The following is a 16,855-nucleotide window of genomic DNA, read 5'->3' on the forward strand; positions in this document are numbered from 1 at the left end:
GGTAAATACTTATTTAATAAACAAACCTTCCCCAAAACTATGGTGGATCTTCTAGCTAAATCAGTAAGACAAAGAAAGGGAGAAACTCTATAGAATGGAGCAGAAGAAATAAGGCCATGCCTATTTATAGAATGACAGGAGTGTCTGTAGCCAATCTATCAATCATTGTCATCATCATCATTATCAAAAAAAAAAAGTTTCAAGTTAGGAATTGATCACAACTAGGATCCTGCACACAAAGTACATATGTGAAAGTATCAGCCAAGGGAAAAAATGGAATTTTAAACTCTTTGAATTAATTTTTGTAGTAAGAACATTAAGACAAAGGGTTAGCATAAATGAAACAATTTACTTAATATATGCAAAACACTAAAAGTGAATGCATTGAGAGAAATTTATTGTATATTAATGAAAGAGCACAATTTGCTAAGATATTATTTTTTATCTCTTCTTTTTATGGTGCTCCTCTCCTCCCAGTCCCAATCCTACTCCTCTACCATCCTCCTCCCACTGCCATTATCCACTTTTCCTCCTTTGTTTCTCCGCAGGAAAGAGCAGTCCTTCTGCTGTAGGAAAATGGTCTTGTACACTGTAAAGACTTGTCATCAGTATTAGTTTAATAAAGCACTGATTGGCCAGTATCCAGCAGGAAGTAGAGGTGAGAATGAGAGAATTCTGGGAAGAGGAAAGGCAGAGAGTCAGTCACAAATCAGACACAGAGGAAGCAAAGTGAGAATTCCTTATTGAGAAAAGGTACCAAGCCACATGACTAAACACAAGAATTATGGGTTAATTTAAGTTGTAAGAGCTAGCTAATATTATATTATTAACTGTTATTAAAAACTATTATTAAAACTGTATGGCCTGAGCTAATAGGCCAAACAGTTTATAATTAATATAAGCCTCTGTGTTTCTTTGGGACTGAACAGCTGCAGGACCAGATGGGACAAAAACTTCCTTTACATCCTCCCATGAATATCAACTAGCCATGGTGTATCAAGTTGCAGTGAAACTAGGTACCTCCTCTCCTATTAGGGCTGGATGAAGTAATTGAGTAGGAAGAAAGGGTCCCAAAAGCAGACAACAGAGTCAGAGACAGCCCCTACTTCCACTGTTAGGAGTCCTACAAGAGGACGACGCCGTAGAACAGTAACATATATGTAGAGGTCCTAGGTCAGCCCAATGCGGCTCCCTGGTTGTCAGTTCAGTCTCTGTGAGCCCCTATGAGCCCAAGCTAGTTATTTCTGTGGGTCTTCTTGTAGTGTCCCGGAGCCTTCCAACCCACAATCTTTCCATCCCCTTTTCCATGGGCTTCCCTGAGCTTCACCCAATGTTTGGCAGTGGATTTTTACATCTCTTTCTATCAGTTGCTGGGTGAAACCTGTCTGATGACAGTTGGGCTAGGCACCAATCTATGAGAATAGCAGAATATCATTAAGATTCATTTCATTGACTTTTTTTTTTAATTTTTTGCCAAACACATTTGGTTCTTTTCTAGGTTTCTTGGCCATTCTTCCCCTGGGTCCTGGCCCTAAGGGATGAACTCACTCCTATAGTATGGGTCTCAAACTGGATCAGTCATTCGTTGGCCACTCTCATAATTTCTGTGCTGCCTTTACCCCAGGACATCTATTTATTTATTTATTATTAAAGATTTCTGCCTCTTCCCTGCCACCGCCTCCCATTTCCCTCTCCCTCCGCCAATCAACTCCCCCTCCCTCAGCAGCCCGAAGAGCAGTCAGGGTACCCTGCCCTGTGAGAAGTCCAAGGATCTCCCACCTCCTTCCAGGTCTAGTAAGGTCAGCATCCAAACAGCCTAGGCTCCCACAAAGCCAGTACGTGCAGTAGGATCAAAACCCAGTGCCATTGTTCTTGACTTCTCAGCAGTCATCATTGTCCACTATGGTATGCGAGTCCTGTTTTGTCCCATGCTTCTTTTTAGACCCAGTTCAGCTGGCCTTGGTGAGTTCCCGATAGAACATCCCCATTGTCTCAGTTTGTGGGTGCACGCCTCGCGGTCCTGAGTTCCTTGCTCGTGCTCTCTCTCCTTTGGCTCCTGATTTGGACCTTGGGATTTCAGTCTGGTGCTCCAATGTGGGTCTCTCTCTCTGTCTCCTTTCATCGCCTGATGAAGGTTAATGTCCAGGAGGATGACTATATGTTTTTCTTTGGGTTCACCTTCTTATTTAACTTCTCTAGGATCACGAATTATAGGCTCAATGTCCTTTATTTATGGCTAGAAACCAATTATGAGTGAGTACATCCCATGTTCCTCTTTTTGGGTCTGGCTTACCTCACTCAGGATTGTGTTTTCTATTTCCGCCCATTTGCATGCAAAATTCAAGAAGTCATTGTTTTTTACTGCTGAGTAGTACTCTAATATGTATATATTCCATACTTTCTTCATCCATTCTTCCATTGAAGGGCATCTAGGTTGTTTCCAGGTTCTGGCTATTACAAACAATGCTGCTATGAACATAGTTGAGCATATACTTTTGTTGTATGATAGGGCATCTCTTGGGTATATTCCCAAGAGTGGTATTGCTGGGTTCAGGGGTAGGTTGATCCCACATTTCCTGAGAAACCGCCACACTGCTTTCCAAAGTGGTTGCACGAGTTTGCATTCCCACCAGCAATGAATGAGTGTACCTCTTACTCCACAATCTCTCCAGCAAAGTCTATCAATGGTGTTTTTGATTTTAGTCATTCTAACAGGTGTAAGATGGTATCTTAAAGTTGTCTTGATTTGCATTTCCCTGATCGCTAAGGAAATTGAGCATGACCTTAAGTGTCATTTGACCATTTGAACTTCTTCTGTTGAGAATTCACTGTTCAGCTCAGTGTCCCATTTTATAATTGGGTTGATTAGTTTTTTACAATCTAGTTTCTTGAGTTCTTTATATATTTTGGAGATCAGACCTTTGTCAGTTGCAGGGTTGGTGAAGATCTTCTCCCAGTCAGTGGGTTTCCTTTTTATCTTAGTGACAGTGTCCTTTGTTTTACAGAAGCTTCTCAGTTTCAGGAGGTCCCATTTGTTCAATGTTGCCCTTAATGTCTGTGCTGCTGGGGTTATATGTAGGAAGTGGTCTCCTGTGCCCATATGTTGTACTTCCCACTTTCTCTTCTATCAGGTTCAGTGTGTTCAGATGGATATTGAGGTCTTTAATCCATTTGAACTTGAGTTTTGTGCATGGTGATAGATATGGATCTATTTTCATTCTTCTACAAGTTGACAACCAATTCTGCCAGCACCATTTGTAGAAGATGCTCTCTTTCTTCCATTGTATACTTTTAGCTCATTTATCGAAATCAGGTGTTCATAGGTTTGTGGGTTAAAGTCCGGGTCTTCTATTAGATTCCATTGGTGGACTTCTCTGTTTTTATGCCAATACCAAGCTGTTTTCAATACTGTAGCTCTGTAATAGAGTTTGAAGTCAGAGATGGTAATGCCTCCAGAAGTTCCTTTATTGTATAAGATTGTTTTGGCTATCCTGGGTTTTTTGTTTCTCCATATAAAGTTGATTATTTTCTTCTCCAGATCTGTGAATAATTTTGATGGGATTTTGATGGAAATTGCATTGATTCTATAGATTGCTTTTGGTAGAATTGCCATTTTTACTATGTTGATCCTCCCAATCCTAGAGCAAGGGAGATCCTTCCATTTTCTGGTGTCCTCTTCAATTTCTTTCTTCAAAGACTTAAAGTTCTTGTCAAATAGATCTTTCATTTCCTTGGTCAGAGTTACCCCAAGATATTTCATGCTATTTGTGGCTATCGTGAAAGGTGATGTTTCTCTGATTTCCCTCTCTGCTTCCTTATCATTAGTGTACAGGAAGGCAACTGATTTTTTGGAGTTGATCTTGTATCCTGCCACTAAAGGTGTTTATTAGCTATAGGAGTTCTTTGGTAGAGTTTTTGGGGTCGCATGTATACTATCATATCATCTGCAAATAACAAAAGTTTAATTTCTTCCTTTCCAATACGAATTCCCTTGATCCCTTTCTGTTGTCTTATTGCTATTGCTAGAAATTCAAGCACTATATTTAAGAGGAATGGAGAGAGTGGACAGCCTTGTTGTGTTCCTGATTTTAGTGGGATGGCTTTGAGTTTTTCTCCATTTAATTTAATGTTAGCTGTCGGCTTGCTGTAAATAGCTTTTATTATGTTTAGGTATGACCCTTGTATCCCTAATCTCTCCAAGATCTATATCATAAAAGGTGTTGAATTTTGTCAAATGCTTTTTCAGCATCTAATGAAATGATCATATGGTTTTTTTCTTTCAGTTTATTTATATGGTGGATTACATTGATAGATTTGCATATGTTGAACCAGCCCTGCATCTCTGGGATGAAGCCTACTTGATCATAATGGATAATTTTTCTAATGTGTTCTTGGATTCTGTTTGCCAGTATTTTATTGAGAATTTTTGCATCGATGTTCATGAGTGAGATTGGCCTGTAATTCTCTTTCTTGGTTAAGTCTTTGTGAGGTTTTGGTATCAGAGTGACTGTAGCCTCATAAAAGGAATTTGGCAATGACTCTTCTATATCTATATTGTGAAATACATTAAGGAGTATAGGTATTAGCTCTTCTAGGAAGTTCTGGTAGACTTCTGCATTCAAACCATCTGGACCTGGGCTTTTTTTGGAAGGGAGTTTTTTGATAACAGCTTCTAATTCTTCACGACTAACCTGTCTATTTAGATCATTCACCTGGTCTTGGTTCAACTTTGGTATATGGTACTTATTTTAAAAATGTCCATTTCTTTTGCATTTTCCAGTTTTGTGGCATACAGGCTTTTGTAGTAAGATCTAATGATTCTCTGAATTTCCTCTGTGTCTGTGGTTATGTCCCCCTTTTCATTTCTGATCTTATTTATTTGCGTGTTCTCTCTCTGTTGTTTAATTAGTTTGGATAGGGGTTTGTTGATCTTGTTGATTTTCTACAAGAACCAACTTTTTGTTTCCTTGATTCTTTGGATTGTTTTCTGTGTTTCTATTTTATTGATTTCAGCCCTCAGTTTGATTATTCCCAGTCTTCTACTCCTCCTGGGTGCATCTGCTTCTTTTTTTTTTTCTAGAGCTTTCAGGTGTGCTATTAAGTCGCCAATGTATGCTTTCTCCGTTTTCTTTAAGTGGGCACTTAGTACTATGAACTTTCCTCTTAGCACTGCTTTCATCGTGTCCCATAGGTTTGAGTATGTTGTTTCTTTATTTTCATTAAATTCAAGGAAGACTTTAATTTGTTTCTTAATTTCTTTCTTGACCCAGGTGTGGTTCAGTAGTTGACTGTTCAGTTTCCATGAGTTTGTTGGCTTTCTGGGGATAGCATTGTTGTTGCCTTCTAACTTTAATCCATGGTGATCTGATAAGACACAGGTGGACAGTGATTTTTTTTTGTATCTGTGGAGGTTTCCTTTGTTACCCAGTATGTGGTCAATTTTTGAGAAGGTTCCATGAGCTGCAGAGAAGAAGGTTTATTCTTTCCTATTTGGGTGGAATGTTCTATAGATGTCTTTTAAGTCCATTTGCTTCATTCCCTCCAATAATTCTCTATTAGGTTTCTGTCTGATTGACCTGTGCATTGGTGAGACAGGTGTGTTGAAGTCTCCTACTACTAGTGTGTGTTGTTTGATGTCTGCCTTGATTTCTAGTAATATTTCTTTTACATAAGTGGGTGCTTTTATATTACGGGTATAGATATTCAGGATTGAGACTTCATTCTGATGAATTGTTCCTCTTATGTATATAAAATGTCCATCTCAATCTCTTCTGTTTGATTTTAGTTTGAAGTCAGTTTTGTTAGAAATTAGTATGGCCACATCTGCTTGTTTCTTAGGACCATTTGCTTGAAAAACCTTTTCCTAACCCTTTACTCTGAGTAGATGCTTGTCTTTGTGATTGAGATGTATTTCTTGTAAACAGCAGAATGTTGGATCCTGTTTTTGTATCCAATCTCTTACCCTGTGCCTTTTTATAGCTGAATTGATTCCATTAATATTAAGTGATATTAATGACCAGTGGTTGTTTACTCCGGTTATTCTTATTGTTTTTAGTAGTAGAGTTCGTGTGTCTCTCCTCTTTGAGTTGTGTTTGTGAAGGGTTGCTTGATGCCTTAGTATTGTGGGCAGTGTTGGCAATGTTGGATTCCTTGGGTTGTGATTTTCCTTCTATTACTTTCTGTAAGGCTGGATTTGTGGCTACGTATTGTTTAAATTTGTTCTTATCCTGGAATGTTTTGTTCTCTCCATTGATAGTGAACGATAGCTTGGCTGGGTATAGTAGTTTGTGCTTGCATCCATGGTCTCTTAGTTTCTGCAATACCTCTATCCAGGACCGTCTGGCTTTCATGGTTTCCATAGAGAAGTCAGGTGTAAGTCTGATTGGTTTACCTTTATAAGTTACTTGACCTTTTTCCTTTGCTGCTCTTAATATTCTTTGTTTAATTTGTATGTTTTGTGTTTTGATTATTATATGACGAGGGGATTTTTTTTGATCCAGTCTATTCGGTGTTCTGTATGCTTCTTGAATATTCAAAGCAATATCTTTCTTTATGTTGGGAAATTTTTCTTCCATAATTTTGTTGAAAATATTTTCTGGGCCTTTGAGCTGTAACTCTTCTCCTTCTTCAATCCCTATTATTCTTAGATTTGGTCTTTTTATTGTGTCCCATATTTCCTGAATGTTTTGTGATGAGAATTTGTTGGTTTTGTTGTTTTCTTTGGTTAGTGCATTTATTTTCTGTATGGTGTCCTCAGAATCTGAGATTCTTTCTTCTATCTCTTGTATTCTATTGATTATGCTTGTTTCTGTAGTCTCTGCTCATTGACCTAGATTTTCCATATCCAGCTGGTCCTCAGTTTGTGTTTTCTTCCTTGCTTCCATTTCATTTTTCAATTCTTGAACTGTTTCCTTTACCTGTTTGATCATTTTTTCTTGGTTTCCCAGTGTATCATTTACGTATTTACTCATTTCTTCAAACTTTTTGTTATACTTCTCATCCATTTCTATAAGGGCATATTTTACATGTTGTTTAAGGGACTCTATTGCTTTTATAAAGTCGATTTTTCCATTTCTTCTGTGTTAGGGTGTTCAAGTCCTTCTGTTTTAAGATCATTGGGTTCTGGTGTTTTCATGTTGTTTTTCAGATTGTTGGGTGAATTCTTCCCTTGGCACCTGCCAATCTCTTCCTACCAATGCTATCTAATGGGTCTTCTAAAACAGGATCAGGTTTCCCTGCTGGCCAGGGGCCCCTCTTACAAAATGCCCCCACTCCATTTCCTGGTTCCCGCCATGGCCCAAGATCCCTCTTACCACTCAGAAGGGTCTTCAGGAACAGGGCCAGGCTCCCTGTTTGCCAGGGACCTTGACAACAAAAGGCCTACCCCTCTGCGGGCCAGCCACCAAAACAAAGAAACTCCCGCTGCCCTCTGCCTCGAGCACCTGTCCCAGTGCCCAAACAGGCTGAACTGGGTGATCCTAAGGCCCTGCAGAAGGGAGGGAGAAGGAAGGAAGCCCCTGGGTGCAAGCTGGGATGGGCCAGGGAGAGAGAGGTCGCAGCAGAGGAGGAGCAGCCCCCGCAGAATGACCGGGGTGACACGGGGGTCGGGGAATCCCCTGCTTCGTTTCCTGGGTCCCGCCGTGGGCCAAGAACACTCTCACCACTTAGGAGGGTCTTCACGGACAGGACCAGGCACCCCATTCGCCAGGGACCTCGCCAACAAAAGGCCTTCCACTCTGTAGGCCAGCCACCAAAAAACCTACTTGATTTAATTGTAGTGAGGTGATCTGCTCTCAGTGTGGGCTTCACCGTTTCATGCTTGGATGTTCACATCTGTGCTGCATCTCTGCCGTGTCTGCGCCACATCTGGGCCCACCCCAGGACATCTTATAAGCAGGAAAATAGCAGGTAGATTGGATGATTGAGCCTGCTGATGTCAAGGATTTTTAGTTTTTAATATATTTTGGATACCGGCCCTTTGTCAGAATATGGGGTTGGTGAATATCTTTTCCAATTCTGTAGTCTGCTGTTTTGTCCTTTTAAAAAACTAAAATTTGCTTAGATGTCATTTTTTTTAATTTTCATATGTGTATTTCATCCTCAACCAAAGTATCAGCAAAATGTTTGTAGATACTGACAATTTTTCAAAATATTCTATAGACAGAAAAATGAATTAGAAGAACTAACATAATGTATGTACTCCATTATGATCTGCAGAATTACTGGATAGAAAAGCACATTCTCCCGAGTTTCTCAACTTAACATGAAACCATAACAGCCAATAAAGAACAGTATTGGCAAAAGAATAGATACAAATTCAACTGTATAGAAAAGGGAACCCAAAAATAGATCCATACAAATATGGTCAACTGATTGATCTTTGACAAAGAATCAAAAAGCAATCCAAGGGAGAATGAAAGTCTATTTTTCAAATTGTGCTGGAAAATCAGATGTCCATATACAGAAATAGAAACATGGCTAGACTCCACATCTTTCACAAAAATTGAATCAAAATGGATCATGAGTCTAAATGTAAGAATCCAAAACTGTAACACCTTTGCAAGAAAATAAACAAGGTAAGTCACCTTCTGGTTGGTGATGTGTTGAAGAATAACCCCAAATCATAATTTCCAAAAGTAGTTTGGATTTTACTAAAATTAAAAATTGTTTTGTGAAAAACTACACCAAGAATATAAAAAAATAAGCTTTCATTGGAAATAGTATTTATACAATACATACAAATGATTTGAATCTAAAACATAGAAAAACAAATTCACAATATGAAGAAAACAATTTTAAGATATACAGAAGGTCTGAGAAGATAACTCACCACAGAATATTATAGACAGTCCTGAAAATATTCTAAACATTTTTTGCCACCATGGAATAACAAACTGAAATGATACTGAGACTTTAATCCCTTTGTATTAGTGCAACTAAAATCCATAAGTGATAAATAAGCAGTGCATGAGGTTGGGAAAGACGGAGAACTTCCTCTCATTGCTGCCTAGAATGTGGGATGATGCTCTGTTTTATAAAATGCCTTTTTTGGACAATTCTCAGAAATGCAATAAGAACCTTATTAGATGATCCAAGTATGTTGCCGGCAATTAGCAAGTAATTGACAAGATTTGCACACGCAAAAACTTAGGTTTAAACATTTGCAACAATCTTCATGGTCATCCCAAATTAGAAGTGAACAAAATGTTCCATGGGAGAATAGATAAACAAGTTGTAGTACATACTTTCAATGGAATACTACCCATGAATAAAATAAATGAATTATTGAACTTTGAAAAGATATGAAATAATCTCATATGCATATTGCTATAATAAAGAAGTCCCATGCCCAAATAATTTATGAAAATAAGTATTGCTAGCAAAGTTATAGTTAGCTAGTTAACCTAGGGATAATTTAAGTTGGACTATTTCTAAGAAAAAGTTAATTTTAATATGACCAATAACCACTTATTTGATCTATCATTTTTTGTTCATGTGTTTGTTGCTTCCAAACAAGGATCATTCACCAAGCATATTTTTATCATACCCAACTTTATTTTTATCATTCAAAGTTCAGTAATGAAGAGGCTTCCTATAGTCTATGACATCTGGCGATGTATCAATAGAATAGCTAGTGACTCCTATGATTAATATTCTCCATTCTCTTTACACATGTGCGTGCACACACACTTACCTTAAAAATAGAAAAAAATTAAAGGAGACAATCATTAGGTATTTTTAATTGAGTGGCAAAGTAATAAGTTTGCATATATGACTTTTCATATACCTTTTGGTTAAGTCTCTTTCCTTTATCCCCCATTCCCGATTAAACTTTCCACCTTCGGTATTCTTCTTCATTGTTTTCAAATAATCTAGTGTTGGGGACTACAGACCCCTGGACCCTTTACTTTCTTTGCCTGCCTCAGACCCTTCACCTGCTGAAGTGAACTGAGCAAAATTCCTGTGCCTGCAGCTCCTCTGAGCACAAGACTTTGATGGCAGGGGAGTGGATTGTGATGAGGCCTGAAGTGAAAGATCCCGAGAGTTGGGGAGTGGCTATCAGATAAGGATACCTATATAAGCTTGGAGCACAATAACTTGGCACTCTTGCATCAAGGATGACCCATGTCCTTGTGTCTCTGTCTGTCTGTGTGCATATGCTTTTAAGTCTCCAGCCCAGTTTCCAGCTCACATACCGTCCCGTAGTTCAGGCGCTACAATCTAGGTTTTGATATGCCCTGCTTAACTTCCTAGTTTCCTCTCTGCTTAGGTACACACAAATATAAAGATCTGAAGCTAGGAACCGCATATGAGAGAAAACATGACATTTATCTTTCTGACCCTTGGTCACTTTCACTAAGCCTACATTTATTTAAAGTTTCATCCATTTGCCTGAAAATTCCATAGTTTTATTTTTCTTTGCAGCTGATTACAATTTTATGTATTTATTAACCATATTTTCACCATCAATTATCAGCTGGCAGACATTTAGGTGGATTACATTGCGTCATTATTGAGAATAGAGCAGGTAATGGACTTGGTTGAGCAAATACCTCTGTAGTCTGATATAGGATCCTTTGGGCACATATCCATGAATGGTCTAGCTGGGTCATAGGATTCATCTGTTACTAGCATGCTGAGAAACTTCCACACTGATTTACATATTAGTTACAGCACTTTGCCCTACTATTGGCAGTGAATACGGCTTTCTCTTTCCTGACATCCTCATGGATGTTTGCAATCCTTTGGTTGCTTGACGAAGCCATTCTGGTATGGGATGAAGTGGAATCTCAGAGAAGTCTTAGTTTGCATTTCCCCAGTGACTAAGGATACTGAACAGTTTTAAAGATGTTTATAGGCCAATATATTTTTTCTTTTGTTAGTATCTTGTAAGATCTATGATCTATTTCTTGTTTGTTTCCCTGATATTTATTTTAGTCTTTTGGGTATTCTAGATATGTATCATGTGCTAGCTACAGAGCTGGCAAAGATTTTCTCCCATTTTCCCCATTTTGTTTCACAAGAATCTATTTGCTCTACTAGGCTCCCATCCAGAAACTCCTTGTCTGCGGTTATATGGTCATATGTTGAAATGTGCTCTCTACTTGTTCTTCTAATAGTTTCAAAGTATCCATCCTTATACCAGGTCTTTGATTCACTTAGAGTTGGGTTTTATGCCAGATGAGAGATAGGGTTTAGGTACATTCTTCTATAAGTAGCTATCTAGTTCGGCCAGCACCATTTGTTGAAAATGTTGTCCTTTCTCTCGTGTGCATTTTTTGTATCCTCATAAAAAAAAAATCAGGTATCTGTACATGTGTGGACTACATCTTGGTTTTCTATTCTATTCCTTCAACCTACCTATCTATTTCTATGACGATGCCATGCTATTTTATTACTAGGTCCCTACAGTATAACTTGGAATCAGGAATGGTGATTACTCCTTTAGTAAAGGAGTTAGTCTTTAAATGAAACACTGGGCTTCACCAAAGAAGAAAGTAGTCCACAGTGCTCCAGTCTACAAGAAGAAGGACCAGTTGTGATAGCTTTAAATACCACTCTGAGGATAAAAGAAAAACAATACACTTTCCTTGACCATCTCAGTCTATACTTGCCTTCCAGTCAGCAGCTTATTACACTGCTTGCACCTGAACAATGGGGCTACTTCTGGGGCAGCTGATGAGTAGTTGGCTTTCCTACTCCTCTTACTAGACCGGGATGGAGGTGGATGGTCTTTGGACTTCCCACAGGGCAGGGAACCCTGATTACTCTTAGGGCTGACAAGGGAGGGGGACTTGATTGGGGGAGGGAAATGGGAGGTGGGGGTGGGGAGGAGGCAGAATTCTTTAATAAATAAATAAATAAATAAATAAATAAATAAATAAAAGTCCTGAAACAGCTTCACTGAATGATCAAAACCAGACAATAATGAAGTTCTCTCTGGTACCCCTTCTCCAATGAAATTCAAGACAGCAAGGGTTTTATTTAGTTGGGGGAGGGAATCCAAACTTCCTCTCAAGATTTGGGGGTTCTATTCCTATCAGGCAGCAAAGCTGACGAAGTTGAACATTGGCTGAAAAGCAGTATTTTGAGCATTTCATATAGTATCTGGCTTGATGTGTATAAAACTGCTGTTGTAAACAAACCTTTATTATTCCACTTTTGCAAATGAAAATAAAAGTTATTATAATTAGGATGCTTAGATAAAGCCAATAGTAGAATTCTGGATGCTACCCAGACAGTCTCACTTATTGCTTTTCATGTACACAATGGAGATGCTTCCAAATACTTTATATGATTGCAGCATAGGTGTTTCTTTCATTGGTTGAATAAAAAAAAAAAAAACTGCCTTGGCTTTCAGAACTTAGGTAGATGGAGAAGACAGAACTGAATTATGGGAGAAAGAAAGCAGAGAGAGAGAGAGAGAGAACCACCATGGAGCTGCCAGAGACAGACATGCCGAATCTTTCCCAGTAGGCCACTGACACACGGTAATATTCAGATTAACAGAAATGGATTAAATCAAGATGTGAGAGTTAGCCAATAAGAGACTAGAGAAAATGGGCCAGGCAGTGATTTAATTGATACAATTTCTGTGTGATTATTTCAGGGGATAAGCTAGCCGGCTGGCCGGGAAGAACAAAAGCCCGTTCCTCTTCAACCCATGGGCAAAGCAACCTGTAAAAGGCACTAGAAACAAAGCCCCAAGAGCAGCCATCATGTAGGGCAATAAACAGCTATTGATCTTAGAGAAGAAATGGAAGTCGTTGTGGGGCGCCAGCACAGCAAAAGAAGACAGGCTTGAGGTGTGAGGGCAGCTTTCAGTGTCTTCCAACCTAGACAGAAGCTTCTCAGAACTTATTATTTCCAGGGACACAGAGTGAGTACCAGCCTTGTTACATATGTGTCCCCCATGAATTTGTCAACTCATATTCTAGTGGGAATCTAGCAACAAATGAAGACAGCAGCCAGACACGGGGAATGCCCTTTAGTTCCACAGACGGTATCTCCGGCCTTAAGCACATCCCCACTGGTCTCTGTTTATTTGCGGTGTCAATGTCGTGACTCTTTGCAAGTTGAAAGCTGACTGATTAGACATGAAGAAGATGGTATGTCAGGCTCTAGATCAGTCCCCAGATCATCCGCTAAAAATACAAAGAAGGCTATATTATGCAAATCTTACACAGAAGATTCCAAAATCTTTTAAAAATATTTCAACTCTGATAAAATCACAATGGAATAAAAGACACGCTCGGGTATGAGTCACAGTAGCACAAAAGATATTTAGCTTTAGAGGAACGTGTTGCCTTTGAAGAATCTCCATTTTCTGCAGTTCAATGTAGAAAAGGGTACATTCATTTACTGAGAGGGGAACCTGCTCCCAAGTAGCAAACCAGGTTTTACGTAAGCCACTTTTCAAGTTAGCTATGATTTTGTCAATCATTGGAAGGATTTTGGCTCAGGGATAAATTTGAAGCTGTTATTTTTTTTTCTGGTAAAGGCAGTAATAGAGAAATGTATGCTGAGGGAAGGAACAGAAACCGGAAAATTGAGCTAACTTAATAGAAATCTAACAGTTGCTATTGCATTGAATAATTACTTTTCTCAGATCCCTTTGAAGATGAAAGGTTCAGTATTAACAATTTTTATTATGGGACTGTCATGAAAGGAAGAATCCCTTCTCCATCTGAGCATTTCCTGTTTTAAAATCCACAAGCAATCTATTGCCATTTTATTACCACAGTTTCTGTTACAATGAGCTTTAGTATGGAGACTATATATATAAACAATGAAGAATACTTCAAGATGAGCAATGGAAATGAGCTGATAGGCATTATGAAAGACTGTCCCACAAGAGAAAGACTGTGTTGTCTTGTGTGGTGTTGTGTTTTGTTGTGTTTAGCTATAGCAACTGTGCAGATGAATCACCAAAAGAGTCTTAGGCTACTGTGTGACTCACTCAATGACTTTCCCTATTTGATTTTTGTTAAAATGCGTGAAAACTGCTCTGGAGATTCTAATAACTTCAAATGAGTATTAAAAAGCAGAAGGCTAGGAGGGACATTTACTCTCGAGGAAGGCGTGTCCTCCCTATAAAGCAGGCATCTTATGGCATGTGCTCCAGTGAGGTTGGAATCTGGCAGAGCACAGATTGACCAGATATACTTTGTACTCAGGGAAGTCAAGCAGATTGTCCAAGTGATGAGAAGCTAAGTACACCCACATAGCTTCTCCGACTATCAGTTCTTCCGTGCATATTAAGCCTTTCCAGATTTATCCACAGAAGCTGGCTGTTTGCCAGAATGCAGACTCTGTTCCGTTGTGCAGTGGGCTGAGTATCCCCAGGTGATTGCAGACTTTTATGCCTAGTCCTTATTTACAGTTTTTCTTAGGATTGCTTTGAAGTGTGAACAATCAAGTTACAGCAAGCCAAAAAGTTTTTCCCACATGAGCTCTTTATTTCATTTTCTAATATGGACCAAGCTTTCTCAAAAGAGAAGTATTTATTAACAATGATCTATATGAATCATATCTACATAATGAGTTACTTAACATATCTTATAAACAATTTATTCTTTTTGAGTGAGGTAAAACTTTAACAGACAATATGCCACTCTCTCTGCTCCTCCTCAGGAAATAGTATTTAGAATTTTTCTAATCTATCAATTATTAATTTATTATAATTTATTAACAAAATAAATTTGTTAGAAATTTGCAACATATTCTGTAAGTCTATGACATGAAAACCTTGTGTATATATTTTGTATTGTTTGTTATTTATTCCTCTTAGTAAAGATCTTAACACTGGTGAGGGAAGTAATTTGCTTCCGTAAAGGTCACCTATTTGCGAGAGAGAGAATGGCTGTCATAGCATGCCCACAAATCTTCATGGATATTTGTCTTTCTAGAAACTGCCATTTTTTTATAAAGTGCAAAACTCAGTGGAGGGTAATGTGAGTTTCTATGGTTTACATTTTTTTAGAGTCAAAATATTCCACCAGAACAGTGTTGAAGCAGGTCAAAAACCATCTCTGCTTCCTCCCCACTTTCCAAAGACCACTCAGAGAGATGACTTTCTGTAGCCACAGAGCTCAGCCATTCAGGAATCCACTTCAAATGAGAGAAAGCCCCTGACAAGGAAAGGAAGCATGGATGTTCCACAGAACCCAGGTAAGGAACATTCAGTGTGAATTTGTGTTCTTGGTGCTCTCACTTCCTTTGCTGTTTCTATGACAAAAACCATGTCTAGGGCTCTGATAATAATGATCAAAATTAGAAAGGTCAGAAGATTGGAAAGGTAGGCGTGGTTGAGCTACAACACCTCACTGCTCTCAGGACTTAGAGTTTTAACAATTTAGACTTAAGGCATTAGGTGGTCTCTATGAATTTCTTCTCTTCCTTTCAGAAATTTTAATCTTTACTCATAAATGGCACAATTCAGAGCAGTCAGTTTACTCTGGTCATTCCTAGAAAGTTGATAGTCATGTCTGTGAGCCCACTAATGCCTGGAGTTGGTGGTACATTAAACAATAAGGATTGCAGCCTGTAGTGATTGGTAAATCTAGCACTGTCGTGTGACACTGAGATGGATTCAAGGCAGAAGAGAAATAGGAGGGCTCCACTCTTTATCAGACGAGTGTATAAATAGCAGAAAACATCCTCTCCATGGTCAGACCACATCTGACCACGAAGAGGTACTGTCAACTTCAAACCATCAATGACTTAAAATTGCTCTTGTCAAATCAATTTTTTACAGCAAACTGACCATGTGTAGACCAATTTTAATAGCAGTCGAAGAGTTTGGGAGTAGAGCTTGGAGTACACAAGTGATTTCCAAATGACTTCAGATGTAAAAATTCAGTCTGGCAGCATTTCCCCCTCACCATCCCTGTACCACCGCATCCATATGCATGCACACACGCCCTATCAACTTCCACTGACATTTCTTCATTACCATGGATAGGCTCAAACAGTCTGGGGAATCAGCAAAGCATCATTCCTCTGTTACACTCAGGCCTTTACTGATGCCTCTCAAAGAGTTTTCAGAATTCTAGGCCCCAACTGGAGACAGGCTTCAGGGTTTAAGTTGTGGAGATACTGCCCTTGCCAATATCTCTCACCTCGTGTGTCCTAATCACAGGAGTTAAAAAGATAGGTTGACCTCTCTGGGTGAGTGGTCATGAAGTCTCACGAGTTTATTTAATTGGAATAAATGTGGGCTCAGTTACATGGTAGAAAAAAAAAAAGCCAGGAGTTTATACTGTCACATTGTCACATACTCTCTGTGTTTGTCTGTGCTCTCTCTCTCTCTCTCTCTCGCTCTCACTCTCTCTCTCCTCTCTTTTTCTCATCTTCTCGCTCTTTCCCTCTCTCTCAACACAGCCTCTGGATTTTTCTGATTGTTCAAGTTACACATTTTCCTTCATATGATAAAAGAATTCAGTGTGAAATTTGCTTTTGTAAACTCTTATGAAAGGTCCCGCCACTCTTCTCTAATGTTTCAGGAGTATAGAGAGGGAATTCATTCAGCTGGATCCCTTGATGCCTTAATGATCCGACGCTGAGGACAGCACCATCTGAGCTCCATTCTTATTTCTTATTCAATTCTTTCCTCAATAACATCTGAACTTGGATGGTATTGACAGTGCCTTCTTGAGTAAAATAAAAGCATAGGGTTATGCCATTACAAGGCATGCAGTGACCCCCAGCCATGGTGCTTCCAGTAAAACCGTGTGCTGGAAAAGAGAGATCCTTAAAACAGAACAACATGAGCCTGAGAAGTTCAAGGTGGAAACAGAGATGAGTCGCCTGATTCAGCCTCTGAACACACTTGGGCTCAGGAGTGATGTGTTAC

This window comes from Chionomys nivalis, chromosome 1 (genome assembly GCF_950005125.1).
Source record: "Chionomys nivalis chromosome 1, mChiNiv1.1, whole genome shotgun sequence".
In the NCBI taxonomy this organism is placed as follows: domain Eukaryota; kingdom Metazoa; phylum Chordata; class Mammalia; order Rodentia; family Cricetidae; genus Chionomys; species Chionomys nivalis.